At 41.3% G+C, this 23,159-nt stretch overlaps 1 protein-coding gene across 3 annotated transcripts in view; it reads left to right on the top strand.

Moving 5' to 3' along the window:
* Window positions 1–23,159, top strand: part of FYB2 (FYN binding protein 2) — a 1,416,888-nt gene that overhangs the window by 1,225,152 nt on the left and 168,577 nt on the right. The gene's annotated exons all lie outside the window — the stretch shown is intronic.

Genomic DNA, 23,159 nt, shown 5'->3' with positions numbered 1-23,159 from the left:
CTCAGTTTAATTCATCCTGTATTTCCCTGGTAAATAACTGTGAGCAAAGAATGATATTTGTCAGTAGTTGATGACATGATGCATCACAGTGTAAAACTGTACATATGTCAGACAATCTACGCTACAACCAACCATGTTAAACAGCACAGACAGCAATAGTTACAGTATCCCCTATATGTTACCCTCATTGTGTCTCCATATTTGCAACCTATCTACAGATATCCTGCAGAAACAGGTTTCTAGGTGTAGCTGTAGCACACACAACCCTGGACTGGAGTGCAACTCTCCCCGGAATGGATTCACACACACAATATAGAAGGTCATACTGGGCATGCTCCTACACTTGGAGAAATGAAGCCCATGTCTGACAACACAGTGGACTATGGATATCTGCTATTCACAGATGTCTGTGTGCACACACCAAATTGTGCACCAGTTGTACTTCACACACACACATTGGATAGGAATACTCATACATTTCTAAGGCCAGCATAATATATGTCAAATATACACACACACACAGACGTGGTGAAGAGAGAGACAAAGAGAATACCATTATGAGGCCTGTCCCACCCAGTACACATCCAGTTGGCCTAAATCACATGATGTGCTGATGTCGTTCACTGTAGAAATTCCTTTTGTCAGCCCTCAGCCCTATAGTGTCAGTGGTGCCTGTGATAACTGTGCAACACTATAGTACCAAACAAGTATTCATGTAGCATTTGTAATCTCAGTCCTGTCAAATGTAAAGGTGTGTGTGTGTGTGTGTGTGTGTGTGTGTTTCTACATGAATGAGTTTGAGGCCATTCACACTCATTGCACTCACTCACCCCTCTTTTAGCACTGTTGCTGATGTCACTCACCGGCAAAGATACCTTTGGACAGCTTACCAACATATAACCTCCACAGCACTTGCGATAACTGTGTAATACTATAGTGTAGCAAACTAGTAAGGTAGGAGTTCTAATCCTGATCTTGACAACTGTGAAAATGTGCTTGTTTGTGTGAGAGAGTGTGTGTCACCAACATATAAGCTATGTGGCACTTGTGATAACTGCGTAATACTATAGTGCAGCAAACTAGTTGGGTAGGTGTTCTAATCCTGGTTCTGGCAACTATGAAAATGTGTGTGTTTGTGTGTGTGTCCTTGTAGAGACATGATTTTGAGGCCATTTACACTCACTACCCGTCCCTTACCCCTCCTTTAGCACTGCTGCTGATGTCACTCACCTTCAAAGTTACCTGTGGACAGCTCATCAACATATAAGCTTCGTGGCACTTGTGATAACTGCGTAATACTATAGTGTAGCAAACTAATTAGGTAGGAGTTCTAATCCTGGTCTTGACAACTGTGAAAATGTGTGTGTGTGTCTTTGTATAGACATAATGTTGAGGCCATTCACACTCACTATATTTCCCCTTCCCCTCCTTTAGCACTGCTGCTGATATCACTCACTGGCAAAGATACCTTTGGACAGCTTACCAACATATAACCTCCACAGTACTTGCAATAACTGTGTAATACTATAGTGTAGCAAACTAGTAAGGTAGGAGTTCTAATCCTGATCTTGACAACTGTGAAAATGTGCTTGTTTGTGTGAGAGAGTGTGTGTCTTTGTATAGACATGATTTTGAGGCCATTCACAATCACTACACTTCCCTTATCCCTCCTTTAGCACTGCTGCTGATGTCACTCACCTTCAAAGATAACCTTGGACAGCTCTCCAACATATAAGCTCCGTGGCACTCAAAATAACTGTGGGATACTATAGTGTGAAATACTACTTAGGATTTCTAATCTCAGTTCTGGCAATTGTAAAAGTATGTCTGTTTGTGTGAGTGTGTGTGTGTATATCTGTAGTTTGAAGTATTTTGTGTCCATACACAGCCAGTACATTTCAAGGTGTAATACTTTACAATGGCTGCTGTTGTCACTCACCTTAGAGGTATGTTTGAACGCTGGTCTACCTTTAAGCTCCGTGGCATGTGCGATAAATGCGTAACACTGTAGTAGCAATACAGAGATAGGGGTTCGAAACTCAGTACTGGCAAGTGTGTGTGTGTCCATCAGCATCTTGTGTGGGTGTTGGTGTGATTGTGTAATAACAGGATCCAGTGGGATGTGGGTTTTGCTAGATTATTATATTGATGACCTGATATACATCCCAAAGTCCACATTACAAGGCCAACAGTTGTCAAACACTGTAGAGGTTGGTTTAGACAATCTACAGTGCTAAATGTGTAGTGCTGTGTGCAATGACTCTCTGACAGTATGGAATAGTTTGCTGGAGAGATAGGTTCCTTACCCAGAGACTCCCCCATACTCTGGAATGAACTGCTCATACATGTCAAGCAGAGCACCTCCTTGGACCTCTTCAAAGGAAACCTTGATGATTGGATGGGAGATAGGAAATTCACCCTGGGGATCACGTCAGTCACCCTACTAGACAGGGGTCCAGGGAACTAAATATTGTGGGAAGAAATATCCAGGGAATTGTTATGGCTAGGCTTATATAGGCCATAGGGCTGATAGCCGAGTACCAACCTATGAACCTATATAGGCAACCCTTCTAATATTCAGAGACCACTCTCCACCCAGGAGTCATACACAAACACACTTAGCTAGACATCATCCACTATATCAGCAGTTCTCCTGCAAACTGCCTCACAGATAGTACCCACGGTATGATTGCAGTGTACTGCATGTCAAACCGATGACCAGTACCCCTGGTATGATTGCAGTGTACTGCATGTCAAACCGATGACCAGACATGACTGGTGTCACACAGGGTAAGGACACATGTCCTCTCATCTTTGAGTTCTACCCTTCTGAGGTGCAGGAGAACACAAAAGCACCCTGGCTGAAAATGTTTGCATACACAGTAAGGTGGATGGTAGCATTTACAATCCATGTGATGTTGAGATCATGCACAAAGGCCACTCAGACACCTATGACTGTTGTCACAACCCTGGACATTACCCCAATGCCAAGAGATGTGCCGCCATTACCTCTGGAAACACCATGGCTCACATGAAGTAATACATTGGTGGTAGTCCACTGAACAGTGATGTTGTAATAGAATGGGGGACACAGGTTGACAGTCAGCTGTCTGTTGACCACAACAGTGCCACTGACATTAGAAAGTACTTTGATGTGTTACATTTCCTAAGTGAGTGTTATCCAGCAAGTAAAAGGACATAGTTACCCTGTACCATCCCCTCAGTAGCCCAGTCAATGTGTACAGTGGCCCTTTTGTCATGTACCCACTGGACACCTGCAACAACTGTAGAGTCTGCAAACATACCACACAAGAGAATACCATGCCTTATACACATGCCCTGTATGGACAGACTCCACTAACACCAAAGAATCCCCGTATCATACTGCCTATGTAGGTGCAAACACTACATCAGTTACACAGCCATGTCACACCAAACTGGGTCAGGAATGCTACATCTGAAAATACCAATCTGTCCACACAACATGGCCCAGAGACCTCATCCACACTTCAAAGGACATGCTTGTGGGACAGGTGCACAACCTAGACACTGTCCATATTATGGAATATAAATCATATATATGTGAAGCAGTGAACATCACTGGCCACCCACAATAAAAATATTTAAGTAGTCAACACAGGTCAAGATTGTTGCATCCTCTACTGGCGGTCAGTATGAGCTGGTCCAGGGCATTGGAAATGATGAATCCCAGGAAGTGTTGGGCCAATGTACTGGCACTTGGCTATGTTTCCCAGGTGAAGGAGGGGTAGTTGAAGTCTCTTATTATATCAGTGTTGCGTTGGACTGTCATAGATGGCAGGGTGTTGAGGGATGTGCATTGGCAGTCTAGGGACATAGATGTAGACCCATAGCAGGCAATGGTCTGGATTGCACTATTACCCTAAGGCAGTTGTTCCGGAAGGATCACCAATGCATTATGCGAGGATACTAGTCTAGAGGTCTTCCTATCCATAATGAATATGGAGACACCACCACCTGTGGAGGTGTGGTCCATGTTTGGGGGCTGACAGCTGTGGAATGAGTTGTAGCCTGGTACTGCAGGGCTGCCAGTCTGCTGCAGTGAACCACCTCTCCATTACAGCAGACATGTTAATTTCCTCAAAGCTCAGTCCCGGGTAGGCTGATATACAAAAAAATGTAATACAAACAACAAGTAAGCGCTTTCAAGGTACAAACCATCTTTATCAGACAAATGCAATAATACAAAGCCACACATTTAAAATAAAAAGCATCCAATCATATAACAACTATCTTAATTCAATTAACAAAAATGAATGAATACTAATGCTTAAAGGGCGAGTATAAAGAAAAGGTTTTAAAGAAACAGCTTCATTAAGACCTGGTTCTTTATCTACATGAAAATATAGGATCCAATTTTGTTCACAGGCTTCACTCCTAACATTTATATTCCCACCCCTTTCATTCTCCTCTAATAACTCAAGAACAAAAAGTTTTAAATTATGTGAGGGACCAAAAGCTAATGCATGCTTCACTAAGGTACTGCTATCTTTCTTGTTATTCCTTATATCACAAATATGTTCCTGCACATGTTCCCTAAGGGAACGATTGGTCTTACCAATGTAATGCCCCACATAAAGTGCAAAAACTATAATATATCAAGTTTTTAGATGAGCAATCTGCATAGAAACGGAAGCTTATAGAGTAGCCTAATGAAGGATTTGTAAAGGTAGCTCCTGTATATATATATATATATATATATATATATATATATATATATATATATATATATATATATATATATACACACACACACACACACACACACACACACACACACACACACACACACACACACATATAATACTGTGTCGACACATATTCATCCCAACTCTCTATGATACAATCCCATTTCTTATCTAACTTCCTATAGCAAAGGTGCCTTTTCAAAGACCTATTATTTTTAAAAGAGTACTGTGGTACTTCAGGAATTAAATCTTTTAATTCATCACTTGCAAGTAGACTGTTCCAATTTTTTTTAATGTTGCAAAAAGCTCCTATGTCACTAGAAAAAGTAAGAGGAACTCTAATACATTGTTTTTTTACTTCTATCTGCAGAAATATGCTGAATCTGAATATTGTTCCGAGGGGCTTTTTCAGAAAAATAAGGTCTCCCTATATATTTTCTTTCTGATAAAACTGAATTAATACGAGAATTTATGTCCTTCTCTTTGTATCCTCTAGCTAGAAAATCACATTTAAAGTAATTAAATGCTGTCTTTAGCTGTTGCTCATTATGTAGCCTCATGCTTCTATGAAACTGAGATTTCAAATCATTTCTAGAGACATGACGAGGGTGCATGCTATTCTTGTGGAGGTTTGCATTTTTCCTGTTTTTTTTCCTAAAAATGGGGGTTTTCAACTCATTATCAGTCATATTACAAATCTTTACATTGAGAAAATCTATCTCATACTTAGAAATTTTCAAAAATGAAGTGGTAGTATGCAAGAAATCAACAAATTGTAACAGCAATTCTTCAGTGCCATTCCACAGAATAAAAATATCATCAACAAATCTTTTATACCATACCACATTAGAGGCAAAGATATTTGCAAAAATGTATTATTTTTCCCATTTAGCCAAGGCAAGGTTGGCATAGCTGTTGGCTCAGTCTGTGCCCATCGCTACGCCAACCTTTTGTAAGAATGTCCCATTAAATAAAAAAACATTATTTTCAAGAATAATTTCTCGAAGAATACAGATAATTCCTTCATTTCAATTAATAAACTTCACATATTTTCAATGCCCCAGCTATTAGGAATAACAGTAAATAATGAAGCTATGTCCATAGTGACAAAATAGAAGTCACAATTCTTATCTAAAGGTTTAACTACCATATAAAGATCTTCTAAAAAAGTTTTTGTATCTTTTAATACAGTTGTTACTTTTTCCAGAACCAAATGTAGGTTATTCTCTGCAAAAATCGAAACGGTTTCCGTAACCCATCCCCTGCTCAAAACAATAGGACGCATGGGGGGATTACTTAATCTTTATGTATTTTGCGGAGCCCATATACTACTGGAATTGTAGGACTTTCTATGGAAAAGTATTTAAACAAGTCTTCTGAAATGGTATTGGTTATTAATAAATCAAATATCAAAAACAAAACTTTTTCTGTAATGGCCTGTACCACTGATTTGTTAACGACCATAAAGGTCTCACTATCTTTCAATAAGTCCTCCATATATTGTATGTAAAAATCTTTATCTAAAATAATGATTTCCCCCACCCTTTTCATCAGGACGGATCTCTAATCATGCTTCTGCTTTAAGTTGAAAAAGTGCCTCATATTCATTTTGATTCACATTAAAAAAATGCACTCCTATTATTGTCATTAGCAAATAATATTTCCCTTATTTCTTGGTCACATATTTCCATAAAAATCTCTACATTAGGATGTATTGTAGGTACAAAGACACTCTGTTTTCTAAACATATTAATTTCACAGCAACTATTATTGAAAAGTGCTGCTACACTAATATTCCTGGAAAACATTTTCGAGTTTAAAATCAGTTAATTCTAACCTTTTAGAGGGGATAAATGATAACCCCTTATTCAAAAGGAATATCTGTGCTTCTGTGAGTTCAAATGAGTAAATATTCACTACTAGTTGATTTGTGAGTTGCTCCTTGTATTCCAGTAAACAGTCCTCTCTCCTGTGCATTGCAACTGTTGTATACTGCCTCTCCTCCCTTGGCTCCGCGACCTGGCTCCTCATCCCTTCGTCATTATGGAAAGGGGTTCTTTTAAAGAAAAAGGGGAATGTGAGGCATAAGTGCTCTTGTTCAGTGATCCTTTGACTGCTGCTTTAATGTTTTCCCGCTCCGTAGTTGCCGCTATAGCAGCCACATGAGTATCAGAAACAGAAGGCAGAACTTCCTCTCTTACAGGAGCCAACCAGATAAAAACACACGACACGGTAAACCAATATGTTGAAAAAGACAACAACAGCATTGAACCAAGCAATGTAATCGTTCAGTGCTTTCATCTACTGATGTAGCAGGATTTGTTCTGATGAAGTCCTGCTATATCAGCGGATGAAAGTGCTCGATTAAATTGCTTGGTTCAACGCTGTTGTTTTCTTAACAGGGGCCACTTGATTGGTGGAAGGCTCCGTTGACATGATAACAGGTAAAGCATTACTGCTGGAAGAAATTCCTGTACGAGTCATAAAGTCACTGGAAACTACAGGAATACTGGACACATTTGAGTCATTAGTTATAACAGATGTTACATGGATTGATTTATATACTCTAGAGCGTGACCATGCAAAAACTGCACCTTTTTTGAAGTCCATGACATCCCTCTGAAGTTTTCTCATTTTCGTATCTTGTAGCCACTTTTCATATGCAGCTACACATTCCAACAAATTGTCCATGTTGTCAAGAATAATATCAGCGGAGAAATCAGCTAAAATAGAACTCTGTAGTTCCTGTATCTCTCGAATGCATCCTCACGTAGATGAAAACAATCAATAAGTAATGACATATTCATTACTAAGTCTTAGGTTAAGCAATTGCCAGTGCTTCAGGAACTCTGGATACAAATTACCGTACGTTGACATGGTTAACACTTGCAGCCCTCTAGGTATGACTTTATGATGTAGTTCAGCCTCCATATGGAGTCTCTGCCACTGGCGGTGCTTAAATTCATAACGTTTGTTCTCAAGTTCTCTCTGTTTAGATTTAAAGGCCATTTGCCTTCCTTCATCAACAACTGTAGTCTCATCCTCATCATATTTTACCTCAAACAAAGGATTTATATCCAACAGTAGATTCCTAGCCAGTCGGTCAACCGGCAGGTTAGAAGACATGTTGTTACTAGGATTATAATCCAACTCGATGGAAAATCCCTCAGCCATACCGTCAATTGCAAATACAAATAGAAAACAATATAAGAAGAAATAAAATGCAACTGAACCACGGGTCCTCACTGTAGTACAAATAGGAATAAAAAATAAAACAAACCTCAGTCCCAGGTAGGCTGATATAAACATTTTTTTAATACAAACAACAAGTAAGCGCTTTCAAGGTACAAGCCCTCTTCATCAAACAAATGCAATAATACAAAGCCACAATTTTAAAATAAATAGCATCCAATCATAAAACAACTCTGTTACTTTAGTTAACAAAAATGAATGAATACTAATGCTTAAAGGGCGAGTATAAAGAAAAGGCTTTAAAGAAACAGCTTCGTTAAGACCGGGTTCTTTTTCTGCATGAAAATATAGGATCCACTTTTGTTCACAGGCTTCAGTCCTAACCTTTGTATTCCCTCCCCTTTCATTCTCTTCTAATAATTCAAGAACCAAAAAATTAAAATTGTGAGCGACCAAAAGCTAATACATGCTTCGCTAAGGCACTGCTATCTTTCTTGTTATTCCTTATATCACGAATATGTTCCTGCACTCAATCCCTAAGGGAACGATTGGTCTTACCAGTGTAATATGCCCCACATAAAGGGCAAAAACTCTGCATAGAAAAAGAAGCTTATAGAGTATCCTAATGAAAGATTTGTAAAGGTAGCTCCTGTATATATATATATATATATATATATATATATATATATACATATCGACTCATATTCGTCCAACTCTCTGTGATACACTTCCCTGTTTCTTATCTAACTTCCTATAGCAAAGGTGCCTTTTCAAAGACATATTATTTTTAAAAGAATACTGTTGTACTTCAGGAATTAAATCTTTTAATTCATCACTTGCAAGTAGAATGTCAAAATTTTTCTTAATAATATTGCAAACAGCTCCTATGTCACTAGAAAAAGGAAGAGGAACTCTAATACATAATGAAGAGGGCTTGTACCTTGAAAGTGCTTACTTGTTTGTATTAAAAACAATTTTATATCAGCCTACTTGGGACTGAGGTTTGTTGTATTTTTATTCCTATTTGTACTATAGTATGGACCCATGGTTCAGTTGCATTTTATTTCTTTTTATATTGTTTTCTATTTGTATTTGCAACTGACGGTATGGCTGAGGGATTTTCATCGAGTTTGATTATAATCTTAGTAACAACACGTCTTCTAACCTGCTGGTTGACCTACTGACTAGGATTCTACTGTTGGGTACTAATCCTTTGTTCGAGGTAAAATATGATGAGGATGTGAGACTACAGTTGTTGATGAAGGAAGGCAAATGGCCTTTAAATCTAAACAGAGAGAATTTGAGAACAAACTCTATGAATTTAAATGCCTCCAGTGGCAGACTCCATATGGAGGCTGAACTACATCATAAAGTCGTACCTACAGAGCTGTGAATGTTAACCATGCCAACGTAAGATAATTTGTATTCAGAGCTGCTGAAGCATTGGCAATTGCTTAACCTTAGACTTAGTAATGAATGCATTTCATTACTTATTGATTTTTTTCACCCACATGAAGATGCGTTATAAAGAGATATACAGGAACTACAGAGTTATCTTTCTCTGCTGATATTATTCTTCTAGGTTCCTGACCCAGAGACTCCCCAGACTCTGGAATAGACTGCCCATACATGTCAAGCAGAGCACCTCTTTGGCCCTCTTCAAAAGGAACCTTGATGATTGGATGGGTGAAAGGAAATTCACCCCGGGAATCACTTCAGTCACCCTGCTAGACAGGTGTCCAGAAAAGTAAATAGTGTGGGAAGAAATAGCCAGGGAATTATGGCTAGGCTTGTACAGGCCCTAGGGCTGATAGCCCAGTACCAACCTATGAACCTTGACAACATGGACAATTTGTTGGAAGGTGTAGCCGCATATGAAAAGTGCCTACAGGCTACAAAAATGAGAAAACTTCAGAGGGATATCATGGACTTTAAAAAAAGGTGCAGTTTTTACATGGTCACGTTCTAGAGTGTATGAATCAATCCCTGTAACATCTGCTATAACTAATTACTCAAATGTTTCTAATATTCCTTTAGTTTCCAATGACTTGATGGCTCGTATAGCAATTTCTTCCAGCAGTAATGCTTTACCTGTTGCCATGTCAATGGAGCCTTCCACCACTTGAGTGGCTCCTGTAAGAGGGGAAGTTCCGTCTTTTTTGTTTACGGTACTCATTTGGCTGCAATGGCGGAAACTACAGAGACGGAAAACATCACAGTAGCCAAAGGATCACTGAACAAACGTACTTATGCCTCACATTCCCCTTTTTCTTTAAAAGAACCCCTTCCCATAACAACAGAGGGACGAGGAGCCAGGTCACGGGAGCCAAGGGAGGAGAGGCAGGATATGATATCTGCAATGCACAGGAGAGAGGACTGTTTACCGGAATACACAGAGCAACTCACAAACCAACTAGTAGTGAATATTTCTCACAGTAGCACAGATATCCCTTTTGAATAAGGGGCTATCATTTATTCCCTCTAAAAGGTTAGAATTAACTGATGTACTTTTAAACTTTAAAATGTTTCCAGGAATATTAGTGTAGCAGCACTTTATAATAATAATAGTTGCTGTGAAATTAATATGTTTAGAAAACTAAGTGTCTTTGTACCTAGAATACATCCCAATATAGAGATTTTTATGGAAATATGCTACAAAGAAATAAGGTAACTATTTGTCAATGACAATAATAGGAGTGCATTTTTTAATTTGAATCAAGATGAATATGAGGCACTTTTTCAACTTAAAGCAGCAGCCTCATTAGAGATCTGTCCAGCTGATAAGGGTGGGAGAATCATTATTTTAGATAATGATTTTTACATATGACGTATTTAGAACTTATTGAAAGATAGTGAGACCTTTATGGTTGTTAACAAATCTGTGGTACAGGCCATTATAGAAAAAGTTATGTTTTTGATATTTGATTTATTAATAACCAATACCATTTCAGAAGACTTGTTTAAATACTTTTTCCTTAGAATGTCCTACCATTCCAGTAGTATACGGGCTCCCCAAAATACATAGAGTTAAGTAATCCCCCCATGCATCCTATTGTTTCGAGCAGGAGATGGGTTATAGAAACATTTTCGATTTTTGTAGAGAAGAACCTACATTTGGTTCTGGAAAAAGTAACTACTGTAGATATGAAAACTTTTTTATAGGTTCATAGTTTAGTACTAAGCTTACTGCCCTTGCGAGCCATTTTAATCGTAGCCAGTTATCCCTTGTGAGTCTCAAACCCTGCACCTTGTGTTTGTAAGGCAAACACCTTAGCCATTAAGCCACCCTCCCAACCCCAAAAAGATTTTTATATGGTAGTTGAACCTTTAGATAAGAATTGTGACTTCTGTTTTGTTACTATGGACATAGCTTCATTATTTACTGTTATTCCCAATAGCTGGGGCATTGAAAATGTGAATTTATTAATTGAAATGAAGGCATTTTCTAATGATAAAGTTAACCTTCTCTGTATTCTTCTAGAAATTATTCCTGAAAAGAATGTTTTTTTGTTTAATGGGACATTCTTCTTACAAAAGGTTGGTGTAGCGATGGGCACAGCCTGTGCCAACAGCTCCACTAACTTTGCTTTGGCTAAATGGGGAAAAGAATATATTTTTGCAAATGATAGCTTTACCTCTAATATGGTATGGTATAAAAGGTTTGTTGATGATATTTTTATTCTGTGCAATGGCACTGAAGAACTGCTGTTACAATTTGTTGATTTCTTACATGCTAGTACTTCATTTTTGAAATTTTCTGTGGATTACTCAAAGTATGGGATATATTTTCTCAGTGTAAAGATTTGTAAGGTGAACGATAATGAGTTGAAAACCATCATTTTTAGGGAAGAAACAAGGAAAAATTCATACCTCTACAAGAATAGCATGCACCCTCATCATGTCTCTAGAAATGTTTTGAAATCTCAGTTTTATAGAAGCATGAAGGTACATAATGATGAGCAACAGCTAAAGATAGCATTTAATGACTTTAAAATGTGATTCTCTAGCTAGAGGATACAAAGAGAAGGACATTAATTCTTGTATAAATTCAGTTATCAGATAGAAAAGGTATAGGTAGATCTTATTTTTCGGAAGAAGCCCCTCGGAATAATATTCAGAATCAGCATACATCTGCAGATAGAAGTAAAAAACAATGTGTTAGAGTTCCTCTTACTTTTTCTGTTGACATAGGTGCTTTTGCAATATTATTAAGAAAAATTGGAGCAGTCAACTTGTGTGTGATGAATAAAAGATTTAATTCCTGAAGTATGACAGTATTCTTTTAAAAATAATATGTCTTTGAAAAGGCACCTTTGCTATAGAAAGGTAGATAAGAAGCAGGGGAGTGTATCACAGAGAGTTGGGATGAATATGTGTCGACACTGTAATATATGTGTATATATATATATATATATATATATATATATATATATATATATATATATATGTGTATATATATATATATATATATATATATATGTGTGTATATGTGTGTGTATATATATATATATATATATATATATATATATATATATATATATATATATATATACACACACACATATACAGGAGATACCTTTACAAATCCTTCATTAGGATACTCTATAAGCTTCTGTTTCTATGCAGATTGCTCATCTAAAAACTTGATATATTATAGTTTTTACACTTTATGTGGAGCATATTACATTGGTAAGACCAATCGTGCAGGAACATATTCGTGATATAAGGAATAACAAGAAAGAAAGCAGTGCCTTAGCAAAGCATGTATTAGCTTTTGGTCCCTCACATAATTTAAATTTTTTTGTTCTTGAGTTATTAGAAGAGAATGTAAGGGGAGGGAATATAAAGGTTAGGAGTGAAGCTTGCGAACAAAAGTGGATCCTATATTTTCATGCAGATAAAGAACCAGGTCTTAATGAAGCTGTTTCTTTAAAACTTTTTTCTTTATAAACGCCCCTTTAAGCATTAGTATTCATTCATTTTTGTTAATTAAATTAACAGAGTTGTTTTTTTATTGGATGCTTTTTATTTTAAATTTGTGTCTTTGTATTATTGCATTTGTCTTATAAAGAGGTCTTGTACTGTGAAAGCACTTGCTTGTTTGTATTAAAAAATGTTTTATATCAGTCTACCTGGGACCGAGCTTTGTTTTATTTTTATTTTTATTTTTATTCCCATTTGTACTGTAGTGAGGACCCGTGGTTCAGTTCCATTTTATTTCTTCTTATAGTGTTAATGTCCTCCACTCCAGTTAGTGATTTGAGTGACTGCATCCAGACAGTTTAGATGTCTACTGTTGAGCAGCATGACCCTGAGATTGCATACATGTATAGCTGTCATGATAATTATGTTAGAAACACTGCCTGATAAGGCATCATAGGGGTGGCAAGACACATAGCCATTGCCTGGAAACCCAGTGCTGACAGATGTAGGACATCTGTGGCATGTCATTGGGTTCTGTCAGTCATGTCATCCCAAGCAGATAGATACATTATCCCCTGAAAATGACACAAAACATGTATGCCAATGTTGCAGTCAGTCATCTGTTGATAGTACCGCAGCATCATTCTGGGTTATGGCTGTATACTGCTCAGGGCTACTGTCACACCTGCCTGGGCTACATAATCAGAGTCAACCATGTCTCCTGTCATGTAGTCCAGGGAGGTGTGCCCAAGGTCATTCACACCCACATGGATACAGAGTGATACTCGAAGTTGTTGTGGAGGGCCATGACTGGCTGTGTCATATGTTGGATGCTGGCATGTGATAGATATTTGGCTGTTACCTGCTCCATATTCAACTTCTTGGGATATGCACTTGCCTGAGTAGTCAAGTTACCCAGGAGCACGGTATTGTGCAAGGTGGTTAGCCTTAGGAGCTTAGTTTGAGGGGCACACTGTGTAGGTTAAATATGTGTCCCTTGGCATTTGCTATGTCTTGGTGTCTGAATGGGTTTCTGTCTTTCTGGTCTGTGCTGTTTTGATCAATGTCCATTGAGTGACTCTGTGAAGGAGGGTGTGTGGCTTTTCACTGTATGTCATGGCTGACAAAGTGGGTGTCATGTTGAGCTGTGTGTTCCACATGGTGTGGTGCAGGTGTTGATCTTATCCTCTTGACCTGCTAGTCCAGTCTTTGCTGGAGAGTGCATATGCCCACATTTGGTGATATATGGGTAACTCCCACAAGTCTGATTGTTTGGAGTTTAGAAGGGAGAGTTGTTTGTGTACATGAGGTAGTTGCAGCAGGGCCTCAGAATGGACAAGTGCACCAGGGTAATGTGTGACAGCACAGAAAACTGCCCTGCAATCATGCTGGGAGGGGTGGACATAACAAGTAAGTACTGGGGCTACTTCTGTGATGAACGACTACTGCTGACGGCTCCCAGTTGTGCCACACTTATTGATACATTAACCTGGTGAAGTGCCAAGCCATAATGCCATTTGAAGTGCAAGACAGAAAGAACTAGCATGATATAAGGGTGGAATTGAAGGCAGACTTACTGCCACCTGTAGTACTTTACCTCAGCTGTGCAGTTATCAGCAGCTTTGTCCATGTGAATATTCAGTAAGCTTTGTAGCACTTGCAGTAACTCCAAAACAGTATAGTAGACATAACTAGATAGGCATGAGTTCTAATCCAAAAACTGGCGTGTGTGTGTGTGTGTGTGTGTGTGTGTGTGTGTGTGTGTGTGTGTGTGTGTGTGTCTCTGTGTGAGAATCATGCACTGTGTGGGTTGTACCATTTTGATTTGTGTACCACTATGTAATTGTCTCATCACCTTACTTTACTAGGCCTGCTGATGTCATTGACCTTAGAAGTTAGTTGGGATGTGGAGAACTCTTGTAAGCTCTGTGGTGCATCTAATAACTGTGTAACACTGTAGTAGAAATAACTAGACAGGTAAGACTTCTATTCTCAGTACTGGAAACTGTGTGTGTGTGTGTGTGTGTCCCTTTGGCCAACAATCATATCCTGCTTGGCTGATAGCATTTTGATTGGTGTACCATCCATGCCTGTTTACCACCTCCCAATGACATTACCTTATATAGCGTGGTAATGGCATCTGCCTCACATGCAGCATGTTAAACCAGTGTGCAGGCCATTCCAGTTCTCTGTACAGATGTCTATGGAATATCCAGATGTTTAGGTTCATAGGAGGGTACTAGGCTCATGACCCTGGAGCCTTTGCAAGCCTAGCCAGAGGATTACCCTGACAGTGTGCCACCTGACATTATTCCCAGTGCCTCTGTGGAGTAGAGCCACTGCAGTGATCCCTGGGGTGAATGCTCTATTTTCCATCCATTCAGCAAGATGTCTGTTGAAGAGGGCCAGTGAGTTGCTCTGTTTGACATGTATGGGATGTCTAGTCCATAGCATGTGCAGTCTCCGGGTTATGCACCCATCCTTCTGGCATGTTCTGTTGATTGTGGTAATGAGGTTTCGGTCTCTGGAGCATGTGGTGCAGAGGGATTGGGATATCCTTGGATGTAGCATTTCTAACAGAGCTTGGTCAGACATGGCTTTGTAGGGCAAGCAGAGATTCTCTAAGTAGGCGATATGAGACAGAGAATAGTTGGGAGTGTTTTGAGTCTGTCCATATAGGACAACTGTTTCAGGCCTAGGATCATCTTTGTGAGGTACGTTTGCGGCCTCTCCAGTTGTTGCAGGTGTCCATTGAGGTATATGCCAAATGGGGACAATGACCCCCTACTTCCTGGATGCAAAACCATTAATAATCAGATGTGCCACATAGAAGGACTGTCTGGCCACAGCGACAATGTCATGGTCAAAAGAGAGGTTGTTCTCAAACTGTGTTCACTGATTTCTTATAATGCCTTCTGTGTTCAGTGGACTACCATCAATGTGGTGATTTATGGGAACTGAGATGTTCCCAAAGGGGATGCCGACACATATTTGGCCATTGAGCTTCAGGCCATGCATTTGACAAGCATACGTTGGTCTCAGTGAGACATTTATGCTGGATGTCAACATCACTTGGGTAGTTAATAATACCTCCCAACATGTAATCATCTGCAAAGTTTATCAACCAGATTACCCTTGTGATGGCCTGCAATTCAGGGAAGTAAATACAGAGGAGGACCCAGGACCGAACACTGTGGAACCCCACTTGTGACTGGTCATCAGTCTGACTTGGAGTCAGCTACTTTCACACCGTGGGTCTATCTGTGAGCCATTGTGCAACCCACCTAGTGATATAGGGGTTGATGCCTACCTTAGTGGGTTTTCTATGATGCCAGAGTGGGGAATGGCATCAAAGGCCTTGGCCAGATCAAGGTAGGCTGTATGACCACCTTGACATCATCCACAGCTCTGGTGACTGACTCAAAGAAGTTGACCAGGTTGAGCAGGCATGATCTACCATCCACAAAACCAAACTGTGTGGGATCTGGAGATCCTCTATATCCTGCTTAGTAGGTCCATGATGATGTGTTCCACAGCTTTGCATATCAGACTCATCAGGCTAATGGAGTGATAGTTCCCAGGGTTTGTAGTCACTCCTACTTTGTGGAGATGGATGATTGTAGCAGTGAGCCATTTGGTAGGGACAAAGCCTGAGGTGAGGCTGTGATTAAACAGGGCATACAGGTGTGATGCCAGGCCACTCTGTAGTTCATGTCCAACCCAGCCAGGGAAATTTTCAGTTCCCAAAGAAGGTGTATTCCTGGCCTTGGACAGTGCTAGTTTAACCTGTGCAGCAGTAATACTTGGTGGTTGGCAATCTACTGGTGTTGTGATTGGTCCTCTGGGGGGGTGTGAGAAGGGTTCAGGTTGGTACTGAATCTGTTGGACAGTATATTGGCAATATCTGCTGGCTCAGTATAGGAGGTACCATTGTGCAGTAGCTCAGAGTACATCTGGGTATTGTCATGGATATTATTAACTATTGAAGGCCTTGTGTTTGTCTTTCCTGTCCGCTGCAATTCTGTTTTCATAGCTAGCTTTAGGGGATATATGAGTGATCTCAACCTTTTTTTGAGCCCAATAAGAGAGTTGTTCCAGTCTTGGGACTTCACCTTATTCTGCATCAGTTTATTTGTTCTGTTGTCGAGTTTGTGTATGACAGGAGACCACCACATTGGCTTCCTGTTGGAGGACAACGTCTTGGTTCTATTGGTTATGGCGAGATCCATGCATATGTGTATGTTTGTACAGTACATTGGTGTATGATACAGTGGTCATGCAACTATTTTCCATTTGCATGGGTGTGGGTGCCGTGAACTTAGCCACCTCTGTTTTAAAGAGCCCAAGTTTAGCTTTGGAGAAGTTTGTCATGGTGGTTACCTTTGCAGTGAGGGATGGGAGGGATATGGATTCCCAAGGTGATTAGTTTGTGGTTGGATCCACACCTCACTATTTTGATGTGTGGGCCTAACCAGGTCATGTATGTCACCATGTACATAAGGGAGAGCTGCATCCACCACCCTGAGTATTTGTGTGTTGTGGTGTTCACTATGTGCCTGTGCATCTATGACAGCCCTGTAGCATGCATTTGATGACACCTTCTGTGGCACATGCAATAGTGGCCCAACAAGCAGTGTTCCTCCTGCAAGCACCCCTGCCCATCCATCTGTGTGGGACCTTGCCTGCACTCTGGCTATGGCCAGTATCTACACTCACACCTGCCATAGTCACCATACTAGCCTGTTCAATGCCACCACCTGCCAAATGTCCATCTCTGGCCACTGGTGATTGGGTATGTGTGGGCATTGTCACTGTGTGCAGTGATGGTGTGCACAACAATGGGATGCCAACTAATGGCACATATTCACCCCCTGACAACCCCACCTGTAGTATTCCTATCATTATTGGCAAAGTCTGCGGAGATATTGACATTTTATCAAAAAGGAGGGAACCCAGACCCCATCGCCACCTCAGAGGAAGACAACATATGTACATTAATACGTGCACTTTGATGTTGGCTGGTACACACACACACACACACACACACACACACACTTACAGGTGAGGTGGCACAAATTTGTTACACAGACCTCACATTACCAACATGGCGACACACGGCTCTCAACATCATGCATAGTAGCCAGTTGTACAGCATGTAACTGACAATATAGAGCTCTGGGATACTTGATTAATGTTACTATGTGATTGCCATTCCCCAGCACAGACTGCAGCCATGTACACATCATTGCTGTTCACCTGTATAGCACAGTGGCAAGTACTACAGAACATACATCATAACTGTACAAATCCTCACAGGATGTGTAGAGGTCTGGCACATATGTCTGCTCTATTTCTCATAACCCCTGTGTTTCTCTGTGACATACATGGGATGTTCTGAGGAGTGACATCACTGATTAATGACGTACATGGGCATGTCAGATCTGCAAACAGTCAATGAATCTATGGTCACACAATCCCTGTTACACCACCAGCCTTGTAAACATACAGTGGATATGATAAGTGTACACAACCCTGTGAACATGCCATGTTCTTGTAATATAGACAGTGAGACCACAATAATGCATTCATATATGCCACCTTCCATGTGACATATGACCTGTGCAATCCAATCGATAAACAAACACGTGTTACACGTAACATATGATGACTGCAATATGTACAATATGTTGCTTGCATATGTGTGCATACTTTGCAAAGGTCACCCAACTCTGTCAGAATGCAAGGGAAGCTCATGTGCACAGCTTTCATTAGGTCACACTGGGGTTTCCTATCTGTTGTAGGTCTAGGCTGTGGCTGGGCCAATCCATAACCATGTTTGTGTTCAGGTGGCACCAATCTTAGGTAGCTTTGGATGTATGCTGCAGTTCTTTGTCATGTTGAAGGCTGACACACCTCCTCATCCTGAGTGTTCTTGCAGATGCCTGATGGCTTTTGGGCAGAAGTGGGTGTTATTTGGAAATGTTCAGAATTCCCACCACCGTTACTACAGGCTCTGTTCTGTCTGTGGAACGGCAGCCACACAGCAGGCCACTGCCACCAGTGTGATTCACCATGGGGATGGTGGTGTTCAGGTTATGAGAGGTGTTGCTTGTGCACCACATACCTTTTGGTATTGTGGCTGTGAGGTCGATTTGGTATTGTGGCTGTGAGGTCGATCCCTAGGCTCATCACACCATAGAACATTTTCACACCTGCCTTTGGGAGACATGATGTGCTGTATTGTAATATGTATCCACCCCTGGCTGTTTTTGGTGTGTGGAAATGCTTCCATCTTCTGACTCTACCCCATAGGCCAGACGTATGCAGAGTACAGGAGAGTGTTCTCACAGGTAGTACAGAACAGCAGTACTAGTAAGAGGTTCCTGCAAATTCCTCGGTGTTGCTGTGTCTCCTCTGGCAACCTCCCTGGCCAGGTCTTGACATGTGTTATCATTTTTGGAGGGACATCCGGTTCTTGTTAACAGCACTATTGTACCATATTCATTCCACCTTTTGACAACTGTCTCCACTGTGTTCCATGGTGTATGCACTGCTATGGTAATGTTGTACCCTACTCTTGACTGATAGCTTTCAAATATGAGATCCTTTTGTGGCTTTGTATGCTGTCTGCAAGCCATGGCTGTTGCTGTTGCAGGCAACTGAGCATATGTCATGATTATCCTATTTGGGCAGCAGACTGTTATTTGGTGTTAGCCTGAGTGCCTTTACTTGATGGCTAGTGTGTAACCAAACAGACTGTATGCTGTCAGTAAATCACAAGCTGCTGCAGTAACATATAATTTGAAGGGTGTACATACATATGCATCCAGCATATTGTGATATTTGTAAACTCCATATTTGGTGGCCAACAGATTGATTGTTTATATAGGGAGTTGTCCATGTCATAGGTCACATTACAGTTTAGAAAAGATGAGTACTGACATATTGTGGTCTCAATTTGTATAGACATCACAAACACCTGGCATCTTACCAAGGGTGTGTACATGGTTTATATCCACTATATGACAGTAATGTTTCACAAATGTCCCTACCTTAGGCTGTTTGTCCACCCATTGTGTTGCTTTCTGTCCAGACATCTTGCACTGACAGGCCATGTGTTGTACTATAGAGATGATACATTCTCATCAGATAGGCCACTGTGGTGACCACTGTGATGCAATGCAGTTAACCCCAACACAGATGAACATGCACATAAAGCAATATGGCTATGAGTGACAGTTGTGTGCATGGTACACTGCATGGCCTTCACATGCCTGGGATATTGGCAAACCACAGCAGTACAATTGCATACTCACCAGCTGCAGGCTGCCATCCCACATGCAGACAGGAGGGACCTAGGTAGTTGTGTGAGGGGAGTATGGCCAGCAGACCCACAAGTGGCATTATTACGGGATGGATGCAGCATGTCTGCACATGTACAGTCCAACCACCAGTACTACACAACTTGCTGTCCTTCACCATAGATGTGCATATCTGTGCATTAGAAAACCCCGTCCACAACTGGAATCTGACCTTACACATAGGTTCATAGGTGTGTACTAGGCTAATGGCCCTGGAGCCTTTACAAGCCTAGCCCATAGGATTACCGTGGCATTGTGCCACCCGACCTTAGTTCACAGTGCCTCTGTCGAGTAAAGTCACTGGAGTGATCCCTGGGGTGAATTTTCTATTTCCCATCCACTCATCAAGATTTCTGTTGAAGGGGGCTAGTGAGGTGCTCTGCTTGGCATGTATGGAAAGTCTATTCCATAGCATGGGCAGTCTCTGGGTTATGAACCTGTCCCTCCAGCATGTTCTGTTAATTGTGGTAATGAGGTTGAGGTTTCTGGAGCATGTGGTGCGGAGGGATTGGGATTTCTTCAGATGTAGCATTTGTAACAGAGCTGTGTCAGACATGGCTTTGTAAGTTAAGCAGAGATCACCTCTAGGTAGGCGATATGAGACAGAGAATAGTTGGAGCTTTTTAGTCTGTCCCTGTAAGACAAATGTTTAATGCCTTGGATCCTCTCTGTGAGGTATTTTTGCAGCCTCTCCATGCACATGCATGCAGATACTCTACAATTACTAGTTATGTCTGCTAAACTAGTCTAGTAAGCTACACTGGAGCCTTACCTGCGCACTCCATTGTCTGGGTGCCAACCACCTCCAGTATGTGGGGAGTCTGTACTCTGATGTTGTACTGGGATGGGTGCCCCAAGGTACCCGTGGAGCTCCCTGGTGGGTGCCAGTGGGGCTGCAAGGCCAGGCCCATGCCTGTGTGGTCCCTGGCCACTGCAGCAGCCCTTTGCCAGGCATGGTGCATGAGGTCATTTTCACAATGCTAGACTTGCTAGTATGTACATGCCTGCAAGCCAGCATCGTTTACCGTGTGGACAAGGTCGTCCCACAGGCCAGTCCTCTCCTGCAGATGTTGCTGGCTCCAGCCAAACATTATGGCAAGGTTATGTAGTATGACTTCTATGATTATTTTTCTGAGCCACTGAGAAAGTTGACCTTTTCTGATGCGACATTGCACCTAGGAGACATAACAAGGAAGACACATCACAGGACCTCATACATTTGTCAACCATATGTACAAAACCTGCACATCTACATTGAATACCAGTAGCCACCAGTCACAACCACACCATACCCCTGTAATGTATGACCGCTGTATCTGCTTGCATTGCACTGCTGGCCCTGAGGTGTCATATTCCCCCCAGTGAGACCTACTTAATTTCCTACTCCTGTACTCCTCATTCATGTCTGTGTCGAGAGATGACATTGGCCATCTTCCATGTGGATGTGGTGTGGATGGTGCCAAGCCTTGTTGTGACTATGGTGCGTAATGGAACTGGGGGAACATGCCTGAGTTCATGTAGGGTGCAGCCATGGATACCTACATTTGTTGCCTTTTAGTAGGCAATATGTACCTGCTCACTGGTGTTGAGGGGAGGGGTGTGGCTGCTGTGCATATCCAGCTATAGTGCTGCTGAGGCAGGGGGTGGTGATTGCCCTAAACCTATCTGCAGCAGGTTGCCTACAGCTATGTCATGTGTATATGTGGCCTGTTTGGCCACCATTACAGGGTGAGCTGGTTTGTGGCCTCAGAGATTGCAGACATATTTGAACATGGCCTTATGATTGGCCTTGGTGGATGTGTCCAATTTGTACTCATAGTTAGCCTTACAGTACTCCACCTGTGACCTGACAAAGGCTGACTTGACACCAGGTTGGAGCGTGCTCCTGATTTGGTTTATACAGCCAATCTATGGACCAAGTTTGTGTATTGCTGCTGTCCACCACAAGCATTCAGCCTACCTTGAGGGGGGTTGATGTCCTGTCGGGTATTGCTGAGGCCATAAAGCTATGTAGGTGCCCACATAGTATTGTGCTGTGGGCCTGGGCACAGCTACTAGTTCCACCATATGGGATGCCCTTCATGTGGGCCTTGGCCATTTACTTGGCCTGTCCGGGGGGCATTACAGAGGTGTGGGGGCTACAGCTTCACAGACAGTAGGTGGAAATACCTCACAAAACAGGACATGTGGAGACAGTCCAGCAACATGAGCGACAAAGCTCCAGAGTTTGGTACAGCTTGTATGTCATTAGCGTTGTTATACACATGGGGGGGTTGCTACATTGACAGGGTTTGTCTAGACATGCATTTACTGGCTGACTTGACATCTGACAGTGATATGCCTCTGACATAGCTCCAACTGGCATGTTGTCCACAGACTGGCCAGATATTTGCCTATTATGCTTGGTCTGTACTTCGACCAGTCTGTTTTTGTAGGGTTGGTAGGATAATATGAGGATTGTAGCCAGTACGTGTTGCTATCCATTGGTGTTCCAAACATTATTTCCTTCAGGATGTGATGTTACACCAATACATGTAACAGCAGCTACTGTCTCAGTTTGTAGCACCATTATGTGTGATATGTCCCTTTTTCCAGCTCCCTGTTCCACGCATATGCCATGTGTTGTCCAGATGTTTTGCACTATGAGGTGCAGAGGTATGGTATATCATTAATTACCAACTGCACACCAGTTAGCATGACAATGACCTGGCAAACTCCTGGCCATGGTATGCAGCAGTGGCCAGGGGTATGCATCCACACCCTGGTAATTCTGTGGAAATCTGCACATATGACAGTATGTCTGTCTGGCCATTGTGAACAGACTGCTATGATTTTGTAGCAGTGTTGTCTGTTTGTGTGTTTTTGGCTGGGTAAGGAGAGTAGCAGCTGTGAGGTACCTTACATCCTTTACCTATCTAACTCTGCAAGCTGCTACAGCTGCTGGTGGTCTATCTCG

Source organism: Protopterus annectens, chromosome 10.part0 (assembly GCF_019279795.1).
Source record: "Protopterus annectens isolate FY-2018-M chromosome 10.part0, PAN1.0, whole genome shotgun sequence".
Lineage (NCBI taxonomy): Eukaryota > Metazoa > Chordata > Ceratodontiformes > Protopteridae > Protopterus > Protopterus annectens.
This window is presented reverse-complemented; position numbering and strand designations above follow the sequence as displayed.